This window comes from Somniosus microcephalus, chromosome 2, assembly GCF_052327205.1.
Source record: "Somniosus microcephalus isolate GS21.2 chromosome 2, FLI_Smic_1.0, whole genome shotgun sequence".
NCBI classification, from domain to species: domain Eukaryota; kingdom Metazoa; phylum Chordata; class Chondrichthyes; order Squaliformes; family Somniosidae; genus Somniosus; species Somniosus microcephalus.
This window is the reverse complement of record NC_140988.1, coordinates 11,055,304-11,067,722: the sequence shown is the minus strand read 5'-3', so window position 1 is coordinate 11,067,722 and position 12,419 is coordinate 11,055,304.

The window sequence follows — 12,419 nt, the reverse complement described above, 5'->3', positions numbered from 1 at the left end:
AGTCAAATATCAATTGGGAAACAAACTTGGAGACGGTAATAAATGATGACAAAATCATGGTAAGATTCCAACAGATAATTTATATGTTTTTAACTGAAAGAGGGCTGGAGTGGCCCCTTGCATTGCAGTTAGGAATAAAACCCAGAGTGTTTGTTTAGAGATCACTTCCTGAATTGAAAGGCTTCCAGGTAGAACAAGCAACAACAACTTGTATTTATATAGCGTCTTTAACGTAATAAAATGTCCCAAGGCGCTTCACAGGAGCGTTATCAAAAAAATGTTTTGACACTGAGCCATATAAGGAGATATTAGGGCAAATGACCAAGAGGTAGGTTTTAAGGAGCATCTTAAAGAAGGAAAGAGAAGTGGAGAGGTTTAGGTAGGAAATTCCAGAGATTAGGACCTAGGCAGCTGAAGGCTTGACCGCCAATGGTGGAGCGATTAAAATCGGGGATGTTCAAAAGGCCAGAATAGGCAGAACGCAGTGGTCTAGAGGGATTATAGGGCCGGAGGAGATTACAGAGATAAGGAGAGGCGAGGCCATGGAGGGATTTGAAAATAAGAATGAGAATTTTTAAATCGAGGTGTTGCTTAACTGGGAGCCAATGTAGGTCAGCGAGCACGGGGGAGATGGGTGAGCGGGACTTGTTGCAAGAGAGGCCTGGTGTTATCTTTGCCATCCTAGATGATCTTAGAATAGTGGCCGGTTGTGCTTTATGTGATCTAGCCTTATCTGGTGATGGATGATTAGACCAGTTGTCCACCAAAGACATTCAAGTCTGTGTCCCTTAACCTTATGGGAGCGGAGATGGGGGGTATACCGGGGGAACGACTAGGGTGAGAGAGTGTAATGATTTTAGTGGAAAGAAAGGCATCAAAGGTGGTGGAGAGGGTGTGATTTAGCAAGTCAGTAGCTGCAGAAATGTCATGAAGTATTTTAGACCAAGGACTAGATAATTAGGAATTAGAGAGTGCAGTGGTAACAGACTTGAGGGACAGTTTTTTTCAGGGGCGGACACAAAAAGAAGTGGGGTTGGAAGGGGGAAGGGGAACATGGGTAGAGAGTGATATAAGGAAATTGCCTTATCAGTGATGGTTACGGTGGGGATAGCGAGGCCACGTGAGATGATAAGATCAAGGGGATGACTGTGTATATGGGTGGGAGAGTTTACATGAAGAGAGAGGTTAAAGGAGGGCAGTGAACTCAGAGGAGAGGGAGCAAGAAGAGTTGAGGTGGAGGTTGAAATCACCGAGGATGAGAAGTTGCTTGGTCCAGAGGCAGAGGGAGAAAAGCAGAGAAGATGTCTCAGTGAGAAAATTGGGGTGGTATTTGGGTGGGCGATACAGAACAAGGATTTTAAAAGCGAGACGAGAGGGGTGGAACAAGGGGAGATGCTCGAAGGAGGAGAATTTGCCGGAGGAGTAGGGAGACAGACCAAGGTGTGATTTAGAGATAAGGGCTACAACACCAACATGGTGGTTTGGACGTGGCAAATGGTGGAACGTATAGCCAGGTGGGGAAGCTTCATTAAGAGGAAAGGTGTCATCACCCCTCAACCATGTCTCCGTCAATGCCATGATGTCAATTTGATCATCCGCAATAAGGTCATGGATGACAAGGCCCTTATTTACAAGTGAACGTACATTTTGGAGGGGAATGCAGAGGTGGGGTGGTGGGGGGCGGTGGCGATGATACCTAATTTACTGGCGGAGTCCAAAGAGGCAGAGCAGGGAGGGACTGGGAGGAGGTTGGCGAGATTAGCCCGCAGCAGGCTCTTAGGGCGGGGAGAGTGTAGGGTCGGGCAATTGGGGTTGTTGCAGGCTAGGAGGCTGCAGCGAATGCCTCGGTGGGCCTTTCGAGGGACGCCAAGAGAAGCACAAAGGGGACGCCGAGGAATTATTCAGGAGGGAGTCAAGCCTTGAGCGGCGGCAGGAGAGTTGCAAGACTGATGAGCAGTGGAGGACAGGGGTTAGTGAGGGTAGAGTAGGTGACGGCGGAGAAAGAAAAGGAGGCATGAAGGCCGGGGGGGGGAGGGTAAAGAAAAAAGAGGGAAAAGGGAGAGATGGAAGTGATGGACTCGGGTCCGGAGCGGCAGCCAAAATGTGCACTCGGATAGACGCGGGGATTAAGCTACAAAGGCATGATAAAATGCTGGATTATAAAGCATGATCTGAATTAGTCTGAAAAAGCTGATGTACTCAGTGACCCATAGACGTCAAGAGCCGAGACAACGATTTAAAGTACTTCTTGAGGTCGAATCGAAACAGTGATTGTCAGTTGCCAGTGGCGGTTGGTCGAAGATGCGGTGAGAAATTGCCGCTCCCATCAACTTTCTTCCAACTGTCAACAGGTGAAGATTTTATAAAGAGACAGTCTGGAAAAAATTTTGAAGCAAGTTGCTCAGAAACAAACCAAAATTCCTCAACATCCACGGAATAAAGCAGGGACAGACTTTTACTTGACCTACAACAACAACTTGTGTCTTTGATGTAGAAAGATATTCCAAGGAAGCTTCACAGAGGCGTAATGAGTCAAAGGTGGACACTGAGCCAAAGAAGGGGATATCAGGAGGGCTTCCATAAGAAACATTGATGGTCTGTTTACCCTGGTTAATATGTTTAATTTCTCAGCGAGAGCTGGTGGAATGCCAGAGGACTGGAGAAAAGCTCAAGTGGTCCACAAATCAAATCAAATACAGTCAAATCTGAGGAACAATAGTCCAGTGCACCTAGCCTCTGTGGTAGGAAAGATAATGGGAAGTGTCATAGTGCCAACCAGTGGCTTAGTTGGTAGCGCTCCTCGCCTTTGAGTCAGAAGGTTGTGGATTCAATAGCAAAACACTGGATGCTGGAAATCTGAAATAACAACAGCAAATGCTGGAAAAACTCAGCAGGCCAAGGCAACATCCGTGGAGAGAGAATCAGAGTCAATGTTTCGGGTCGAAACCCTTCTACAGAACTGAGAGAAAAGGCAGGAAATGAACCAAAAGGCAGTCTGGGGGCTGGGAAATGGGGGAGGGGATGAAAGAAGAGACATTAAGAGATATTCAAGGTGAGACGCGATGGTAATAGGACAGGTAAAGAAACAGACAATGGCTCTAGATGAAGTGTGAAATGCGCTGGCAGAGTGAGAGACAGCTGCTGTGTGGGGGAGAGAGATATTTTTTATCCACACTTTTGGTTTGTGACTTTTCCTTTTTTTTCTCTCCGCAGTATTTTTGCTATCGTACTAATGAATTGACGATGGGCAACTGTGACCCCTCGCTTCCCTCGCCAGAACAAATATCAAGATGCTCACGAAACCACCTTGCTACTGTCCACCGAGAGAAGCAGGCTGTTTGAGCTATTAAAACTCATGTGTTTCTTACACCACACATAGGAGTCTGACCCTCAACACCACCAATACTCCCAATACCAATAAGTGGTTCTAGGCGGTCTGTTTACTTCTCCCTTCCCCCCTGCCCCAGTTATCTCTGCTTTACTTCCTTCCTCTCCTGGGGTGTGCAGGGAATCACATGGAGTAAGCGTTCACAAAGGCCAGCAGCTCTTTAGCATCCAGCCGGAGTATCGCCATCCTTGGCCCGAAGAGAGAGGAGTGTCGACAGGCTATTTGAACATGGCGGGACACGCCAACGTTCACAGCCACACGCATTCAGCAAGTGTCCGCGGAAGGGACCCTGGCCGCACGTTTCTTCTTCTTAGCCCAGGGAGCTCAAGGCTGACTTGCAGTGCTCCTACTCCTTGGCATCCGTCAACTCAGTTAATTCAACCCAGAGCATGCATCAGACTTGGAACCACGTTGCTCTGCTTGGCTCAGCAACGCATCATGTGGTGCATTTACCTGAGCCAGTGGGCAAGCTTCCTCTTTTTTTTTTAAACCATATTTCTAACAATCGGCCAAGTACATAAAGTACGGAAAAATGCATTAAATACAACCAGGTTGAGAGATGTCCTGTAATACGTCAAGGAAAAGAAAATCATTTATTTCGTCCTCTCTCCCTGTCGCAGAAAGGGGCAAGTGCTCATGTCACAAACTGTGAGAAGGCCAAAGTCAAATGGCTAAATGTAGCGAAGGTGGCGAGTGAGAACCTAAGCCAAGCAGCACAAAAAGACTGTACGTGTCCTTGCGTAACACATTCTACCTTTTGGACAATTGAACGGAAGGGAATGGAAAGCCTTTCACTGGCAACTAAGGAACCCTGGTTATAAATAGAAACAGGTGATGCTGGAACCACTCAGCCGGTCAGGCAGCATCTGGCGAGAGAGAAACGGGGTTAACGCTTCAGGTCGATGACCTTTCTTCAGAACTGCTACTTGGCTCCATGTTGGGCAGCCTGCTTATTTCTCACTTCCCCCCCCCCCCAACCCTGGTTATGATATCGGCCCAGAAATTCCGTTGGCAGGCCCCCCGCAGGCACAGGGCTGCGATCTGGGAAAAATCTGCACCTGGACCAGAGGGCTCCCGGGAGGCACAGAGTTCCGCTGCTGGGCCTCTCCAAACTGCCGGTGCGCTGGGCCCACGTATCCCAGAGGCGCAGGCGGTTCGCAGCATCCCTGGGATCACGTGGGCCATGGGGGGCCAATCGGAGGAGGGAATCTCCCTTCATACATTTGACAGGAAGACCTGACAAATATATGAATGGCGATCACCCCCAAAAACATAGTAAAACTTTAAATAATTTTTTTTTTTAAATCACATTTTTACCAGGCGCAAGAATTGTAAGTGTTTTCTGCGGGCAGCGGGTCTCCAAAAAACGTAACTCTCCACCCGCAGAGGCCCTTCTCCCGGGCAGCCGGAGGATCTGCCAAGAGCTTTCTTGACAGATCGGAAATGCCGGTTTCCAGCGCATTCGCAGTGCATGCCTAAAACCGGCATTTCCGTCGGCCCTGCGGGTGAGTACACAGCCCGTACCCACCCGTAGGGACCGGAAATTCTGCCTTGATGTGTCTGAAAGTTTAGTTATATCCGGCGTGTTCTTCCCTACTGGAGCACAGATCAGGCATTTCATTGAGTTGGCATGCACTCCTCGGCACCAATGCCATTTCAAAATCAGTACCAGGCTATTCTTTAACGTACTTTGTAAATTGATAATGTTTCATTGCATTTAATCCACTTCACCAGCTGTTGGTGATTACAATTGCGGAAACAAGAGACACACAGGCAGCTCGACTGCTTTTTAAGGACTAACTACTTTCTTTTGAGCCCCATGTCATAGGTAGGATTTTCTTGTCAGAGGTGCAGAAACAGTGAGAGCTGGGGACATACGTACATACACAAGTCTTTGAAGGTGGCAGGGCAAGTTGAGAAGGCTGTTAAAAAGGCATTTGGGATCCTTGGCTTTATGAATAGAGGCATAGAGTACAAAAGCACGGAGGTTATGCTAAACCTTTATAAAACACTGGTTAGACCCCAGCTGGAGTATTGTGGCCAATTCTGGGCACCACACAGTATGTCAAGGCCTCAGAGAGGGTGAAGAGGAAATTTCTATAGCGCCTTTCACGACCTCAGGATGTCCGATAGTGCTTTACAGCCAATGAAGTACTTTTGACGTGTAGTCACTGTTATAATGTAGGAAACACAGCAATCAATTTGCGCACTACAAGGTCCCACAACAACAATGTGATCATGACCCAATCACCCGATCATCTGTTTCAGTGATGTTGATTGAGGGATAAATATTGGCCCCAGGACACCGGGAAGAACTCCATTGCTCCTCTTCAAATAGTGCCATGGGATCTTTTACATCCATCTGAGATGACAGACGGGGCCTCGGTTTAACGTCTCATCCGAAAGACGGCACCTCCGACAATGCAGCACTCCCTCAGCACTGCACTGGGAGTGTCAGCCTGGATTATGTGCTCAAGTCTCTGGAGTGGGGCTCGAACCCACAATCTTCTGACTCCGAGGTGAGAGTGAGACCCACTGACATCATTGTGGATTAATGAATACTATTGTGCAATGTACAACAGGAAGTGAAATTTAAAGCACTTGCCTGTGGAATACACTCACAGTTTTGTCAAATAACTAATTGGCCCAGAACTTCGGGTCTCCACGGGTGAGTACGCACGGGGTACTCACCCATAAGCCCAATGGAAGTGCCGGTTTCCTGCATGCACTGCGGATGCGCGGGAAACCGACACTTCCGTTCCCCTGAAAGCAGGGGTTCAGAGGTCGAACGCGTGCATGGGAGAGGCAGCGCGTGCGCATCGAACTTACACTTTTTTTACAGGTTTTCCCGGGAGGGTAAGTCTCCAGAAGCTACACATTTAAAAAGCAGTCGCAAGGCCTGCTTTTAACAAGGTAAGTGGTGAATTAATTAAAATTAAAACATTTTTTCCACAGGTTTATTATTTTTAAATACTTTAAAGAAAGGTAAGTTTATTTTTAGCCCTGTTAGGAAATAAAATTATTTTTTTCAAAAATTTAAATTATTGTTTAAAATAGTTATTTCATGTAATTTATAGTTTATTTAAAAAATGTGATTTTTAAAAAATGTATTTGAAGATTTAGTGATGTTTTGGGGCCCGTAGTATTTCTAAGTTTTGACAGCTCTTCCTGTCAAACTTAAGAATGGAGCATTCCCTGCTCCGATTGGCTCCCCATGGCCCACGTGATCCCAGGGGACGTATCGAACTAACTGCGCCCCTGGGATACGCAAGCACTGTGCGCCGGCAGTTGGAGGAGGCCCAGGATCGGAATCCCACGCGGGCCCACAGCACAACGGCCGGCGCGCTAGGTAAGTGCAGGTCGGGGGCTTGCACCCGCGGGAAGCCCCCGACCCGAATTTCTGGGCCGTAATATTTTAAAAATAATATCTGATACACACAGCACAGTCTCTCTTGGTCAGTGTGAGACCGGTTATCGAGACTGATATTGGCAGAAAGGATGTGGCTACGGCTTTGCCTTTCCAGTCTTATCAACGGTAGCTATCCTGTTACTGACTCGCACCAGTTAATACTGTATCTGCCTGGAGTGGGAGCTGCAGGAAAGGAGAAGAAATTGAAGGATGAGTCACTCTGATTCACACTCACTCACTTCCAAGTGTGCGGCTGGGAGAGGTCACCTAGGGAACGGTGCTTGGAAGCGGGAGGCATGATGGACAGAGAGAGAGAGAGCTAACGACAAAATAGAACAGATTTTTGAATAAAGCTCCTTGTGTTTCTGCTTTTCAAGTACATTTGTGAGAAAGTCCTTGGGGCGGGTGGGGGAGTGGGGAATGGGGCGATTTTAACCCTACCCGCCTGGTGGGAACCAGTTTAAGAGCATAGAATCATAGACATAGAAGATAGGAGCAGGAGTAGGCCATTCGGCCCCTCGAGCCTGCTCCGCCATTCAATGCGATCATGGCTGATCATCCAAATTCAGTACCCTGTCCCTGCTTTCTCCCCATATCCCTTGATCCCTTTAGCCTTAAGAAATATATCTATAGAACATAAGAACATAAAAAATAGGAGCAGGAGCGGGTCATTCGGCCCTTCGAGCCTGGTCCGCCATTCAATAAGATCATGGCTGATCTTAAAAATAACCAGCTTACTCACCCGCCCTGGAGCCGCTAGGCGTTGATTTTAACCTGCGCAGCTGAGCAACGCAGAAAGCTGGCGAGGTCCTTCTTTACATGTGCACATTGGGTCTCACTGATGTCATTGGGGCCCGACTGCAATTTTAACTGGATGACCCAACTGCGGAAAGCCACATCGACTTTCCAGCCAGGTGAAGACAATGGCGAGGAGGAGCCAGGGGGCCAGAAGAGGCTCAAACAGGTAAGCTTTTTTTAAAATAACAACAGAAAATGCTGGAAATACTCAGCAGGTCAGGCAGCATCTGTGGAGAGAAAGAAACAGAGTTAACATTTCGGGTCGATGACCCTTCGTCAGAACTGGAAAAGGTTGGACAGGGGAGAGGGGAGGAAAGAACAAAAGGGAAGGTCTGTGATTGGGTGGAAGGCAGGAGAGATTGACTGACAAAAGGGATGATGGTGCGAGGCAAAAGGAGATGGTAATGGGACAAGTTAAGAAACAAAAGACGACTCTAGATGAGGTGTAAATGGCACTGGCTGAATGATTGACAGCTGCCATGTGAGAAAAAAATTGGAAAAAAAATATAGGGGCAGAGATTATGGTTTGAAATTGTTGAACTCGATGTTGAGTCCAGAAGACTGTAAAGTGCCTAATCGGAAGATGAGGTGCTGTTCCTCGAGCTTACGTTGGAACAGTGTAGGAGGCCGAGGAAGGAGAGGTCAGTGTGGGAGTGGAGCGGGGAATTAAAGTGACAGGCGACCGGAAGCTCAGGGTCAAGCTTGCGGACTGAACGGAGGTGTTCCACAAAGCGGTCACCCAATCTGCGTTTGGTCTCCCCGATGTACAGGAGACTGCATCGCAAGCAGCGAATACAGTATACTAAATTGCAAGAAGTATTAAAAAAAAATTTTTTTAATTCCTTTCCTTTGTGGAACCAGGAGGAACAGGAAATCATGGAAATCTACGGAATGAATGTTGAGGAGGATCAGACATACTAATTTTAATGGCCCGGATTTTCCGACCCCCACGGCGTTGAAAACCGACACTTCCGATCTGTGAAGAATCCTCTTGACAGATCCTCCGCCTGCCCGGGAGAAGGGCCCCCGCAGGGGGGAGAGTTCCGCTTCCTGCACAACCTCCGCCCGCGGAAAACCTTTAAAAATCTTACACTTGGTAAAAGCCTGTGTAAGCCCTGCTTTTACCAGCATAAGAGTTTTAAAAAGTTAAAAAATAATTTTTTTTTCCACTCATTTATAATCAAAAAATACTTTTAAAAAAAGTAAATTTATTTTTTAGCCCTGTAAAAAACTTTAATTATTTTTTTTAAAAATCAAATTTTTGTTTAAAATATTTAATTTAATGTAATTTTAACTAATTTTAAATACGTGATTTAAAAAAAATTATTTAATGTTTAACTGTTTTTTAAGTGAACCCATTCATACTTTTGACAGATCTGTGCGGAGAGACCTGTCAAAAGTGTGTAGGGAGATTCTCTTCTTTGATTGGTTCCCCATGGCCCACGTGATCCCAGGGATGCTTGCGAACCGCCTGCGCCCTCGGGATACCTGGGCCTCTGCCCGCGCGGACCAGGAGAGGCCCAGGATCACAAGTGTCGGGACCTAAGGAACCAGCAGGTAAGTTCATAGATTTTTCCCGATCGGAGACATCTGCACGCAGGAAGCCTCCAATCGGAAAATCTGGCCCATTAAGTTATAGATGCACAACTTGCATTTATATAGTGCCTTTAATGTAGTAAAACTTCCCAAGGCGCTTCACACACACACACATGTATATATTATATATATATATTAATTAATGCCTTGGATGAAGGAATAGAGAGTTGTATATCCAAGTTTTCAGCTAACACTAAGTTCGGAGGTCCAGTAAGTTGTGTAGATGTGCGTGGGAAGTCACGAAGGTACATAGACAGATTAAATGAATGGGAAATACTATAACAGATGGAGTTCAATGTGGGGAAGTGTGAGGTCATCTACTTTGGATCCGAGAAAGACAAAACCGGAATATTTTCTTAATGGTGAAAGACTCGAAGCCGTGGAGAAGCAAAGGGATTTATGTGCCTGACAGGAATCTTGTCATTCATGTGGAAAGACTTAGGAAACAATACTGGGCGGCCTGCTGGTGGCGCTGTCCAGGGAGAGTATAAATACTCGGGCATGGGCCCAGCTTGCTCAGGACATTCTTTAACAGGAACTAGTGAAGGACACAACTAGGTCTCCATGTTGAAAAACAGTTGATTAAAGCCTTGTTTAATACACAGACCAAGTGACTAGTAGTTTTCTTACATCAGTGCCCAGGTACACAAATTACTAAAAGGCAGTGCACAGGTACAAAAGCAATGAAGAAGGCTAATGGAATATTGGCCTTTACCTCAAGGAGATTGGATTACAACAGTGAAGAAGTGATGCTTCACTTGCACAGAGCCTTGGACAGACACTATCTGGGGTACTGTGTTCGGTTTTAGGGACCGGACCTTAGAAACAATATATTGGCTTTGGAGGGGATACAGCGCAGATTCACTGGAATGACAACAGGACATAAAGGGTTAAATTACGAGGACTGGTTGCATAAATTAGGTTTGTATTCCCTGGAGTGCAGAAGGTTCAGGGGTGATCTAATTGAGGCGTTTAAAATGATAAAGGGATTCAATAAGGTAGTTGCCTTAATAAGGCGTGTTGTCGCCTCCCAAATCCGTGGCTCTCTTTCCCGCTACTTCATGTTTGAATCCCTCCAATTCGGTTTATGCCAGACCACAGTATCGAAACAGCTCTTATCAAAGTCACAAATGACATCCTATGTGACTGTGACAAAGGTAAACTATCCCTCCTCGTCCTTCTTGACTTGTCTGCTGCCTTTGACATGGTTGACCACTCCATCCTACTCCAATGCCTCTCCACTGTCGTCCAGTTGGGTGGGACTGCACTCGCCTGGTTCCATTCTTATCTACCTAATTGTAGGCAGAGAATCACCTGCAATGGCTTCTCTTCACGCTTCACACTGTTACCTCTGGTGTCCCCCAAGGATCTATCCTTGGCCCCCTCCTATTTCTCATCTACATGCTGCCCCTCGGCGACATCGTCTGAAAACACAGCGTCAGTTTCCACATGTACGTTGACAACACCCAGCTCTACCTCACCACCACCTCTCTCGACCCCTCCACTGTCTCTAAATTGTCGAGAAGGACAAAGAGGACTAGTTTACTTTTGTCACAGTCACGTAGGATGTCATTTGTGACATTGATAAGAGCCGTTTTGGTACTGTGGCAGGGGTGGAACCGGATTGAAGGGATTCAAACATGGAGTTCTGGGAAAGCTGGACACAGATTTGGGAGGTGAGATCCGTACTGGAAGAGCAGAAATTTCCTCCAATTAAATATTGGGAAGACCGAAGCCATTGTTTTCGGTCCCCACCACAAACTTTATTCCCTAGCCACTGACTCCATCCCTCTCCCTGGCAACTCTCTGAGGCTGAACAAGACTATTCGCAACCTTGGTGTCAGATTTGACTCTGAGATGAGTTTCCGATCACATATCTGCGACATCACTAAGACCGCCTATTTCCACCTCCGAAGCATCCGTCCCTGCCTCAGCTCATCCGCTGCTGAAACCCTCATCCATGCCTTTGTTAACTCTAGTTTTGACTATTCCAACGCACTCCTGGCTGGCCTCCCACGTTCTACCCTCCGTAAACTTGAGGTCATCCAAAGCCCGGCTGCCTGTGTCCTAACTCGCACCAAGTCCCTTTCACCCATCACCCCTGTGCTCGATGACCTACATTGGCTTCCGGTTAAGCAACGCCTTGATTTTATCATTCTCATCCTTGTTTTCAAATCCCTCCATGGCCTCGCCCCTCCCTACCTCTGTAATCTCCTCCACCTACAACCCGCCGAGATCTCTGCGCTCCTCTAATTCTGGCCTCTTGAGCATCCCTGATTATAATCGCTCCACCATTGGCGGCCGTGCCTTCAGCTGCCGAGGCCCTAAGCTCTGGAATTCCCTCCCTTAACCTCACTTCCTCTCTACCTCTCGCTCCTCCTTTAAGACGAACCCTTAAAATCTACCTCTTTGACCAAGCTTTTGGTCACCTGCCCTAATATCTCCTTATGTGGCTCAGTGTCAAATTTTGTTTGATAATCGCTCCTGTGAAGCACCTTGGGACGATTTACTACATTAAAAGTGCTATATAAATGCAAGTTGTTGTTGCAATTAGAGCTCGGCCATTTAGGAGTGAAATCAGGAAGCACTTTTTCACACAAAGAGCAGTTGAAATCTTGAACCCTCCCCACCCCCCGCCCCCCCATTTGACCCTTCGAGCCTGCTCCGCCATTCAATAAGATCATGGCTGATCTTCTACCTCATCTCCACTTTCCTGCACTATCGTCATATCCCTTGATTCCCTTAATATTCAAAAATCTATCGATCTCTGTCCTGAATATACTCAACGACTGAGCCTCCACAGCCCTCTGGGGTAGAGAATTCCAAAGATCCACCGCCCTCTGAGTGAAGAAATTTCTCCTCATCTCGGTCCTAAATGGCCAATTCCTTCTGCTGAGACTGTGACCCCTGGTTTTGTTAGCTAAGGGTATCAAGGAATATGGAGAAAAGCTGGTTAAATGGAGCTTAGATACAGATCAGTCATGATATAGAACGGCACAAAAAAAACCAAGGTGTTGAATGGCCTAATTTGTTTCCTAGGTTCCTGGAAAAGAAAAGCTTTCCCAACACACCGACGGGGAAACCATGTTCTGATCTTTAGTGTGCACTCTGGTGACCGTGAAGTATAATCATGTGGAGTCCATTTCATTTCCATGAAGCTTTCCACAACTCGTAGGCACTCCCGAGTCCCAAGTCCCTTAGGGCTAGAAATTCGTTGTAGCCAAGGAA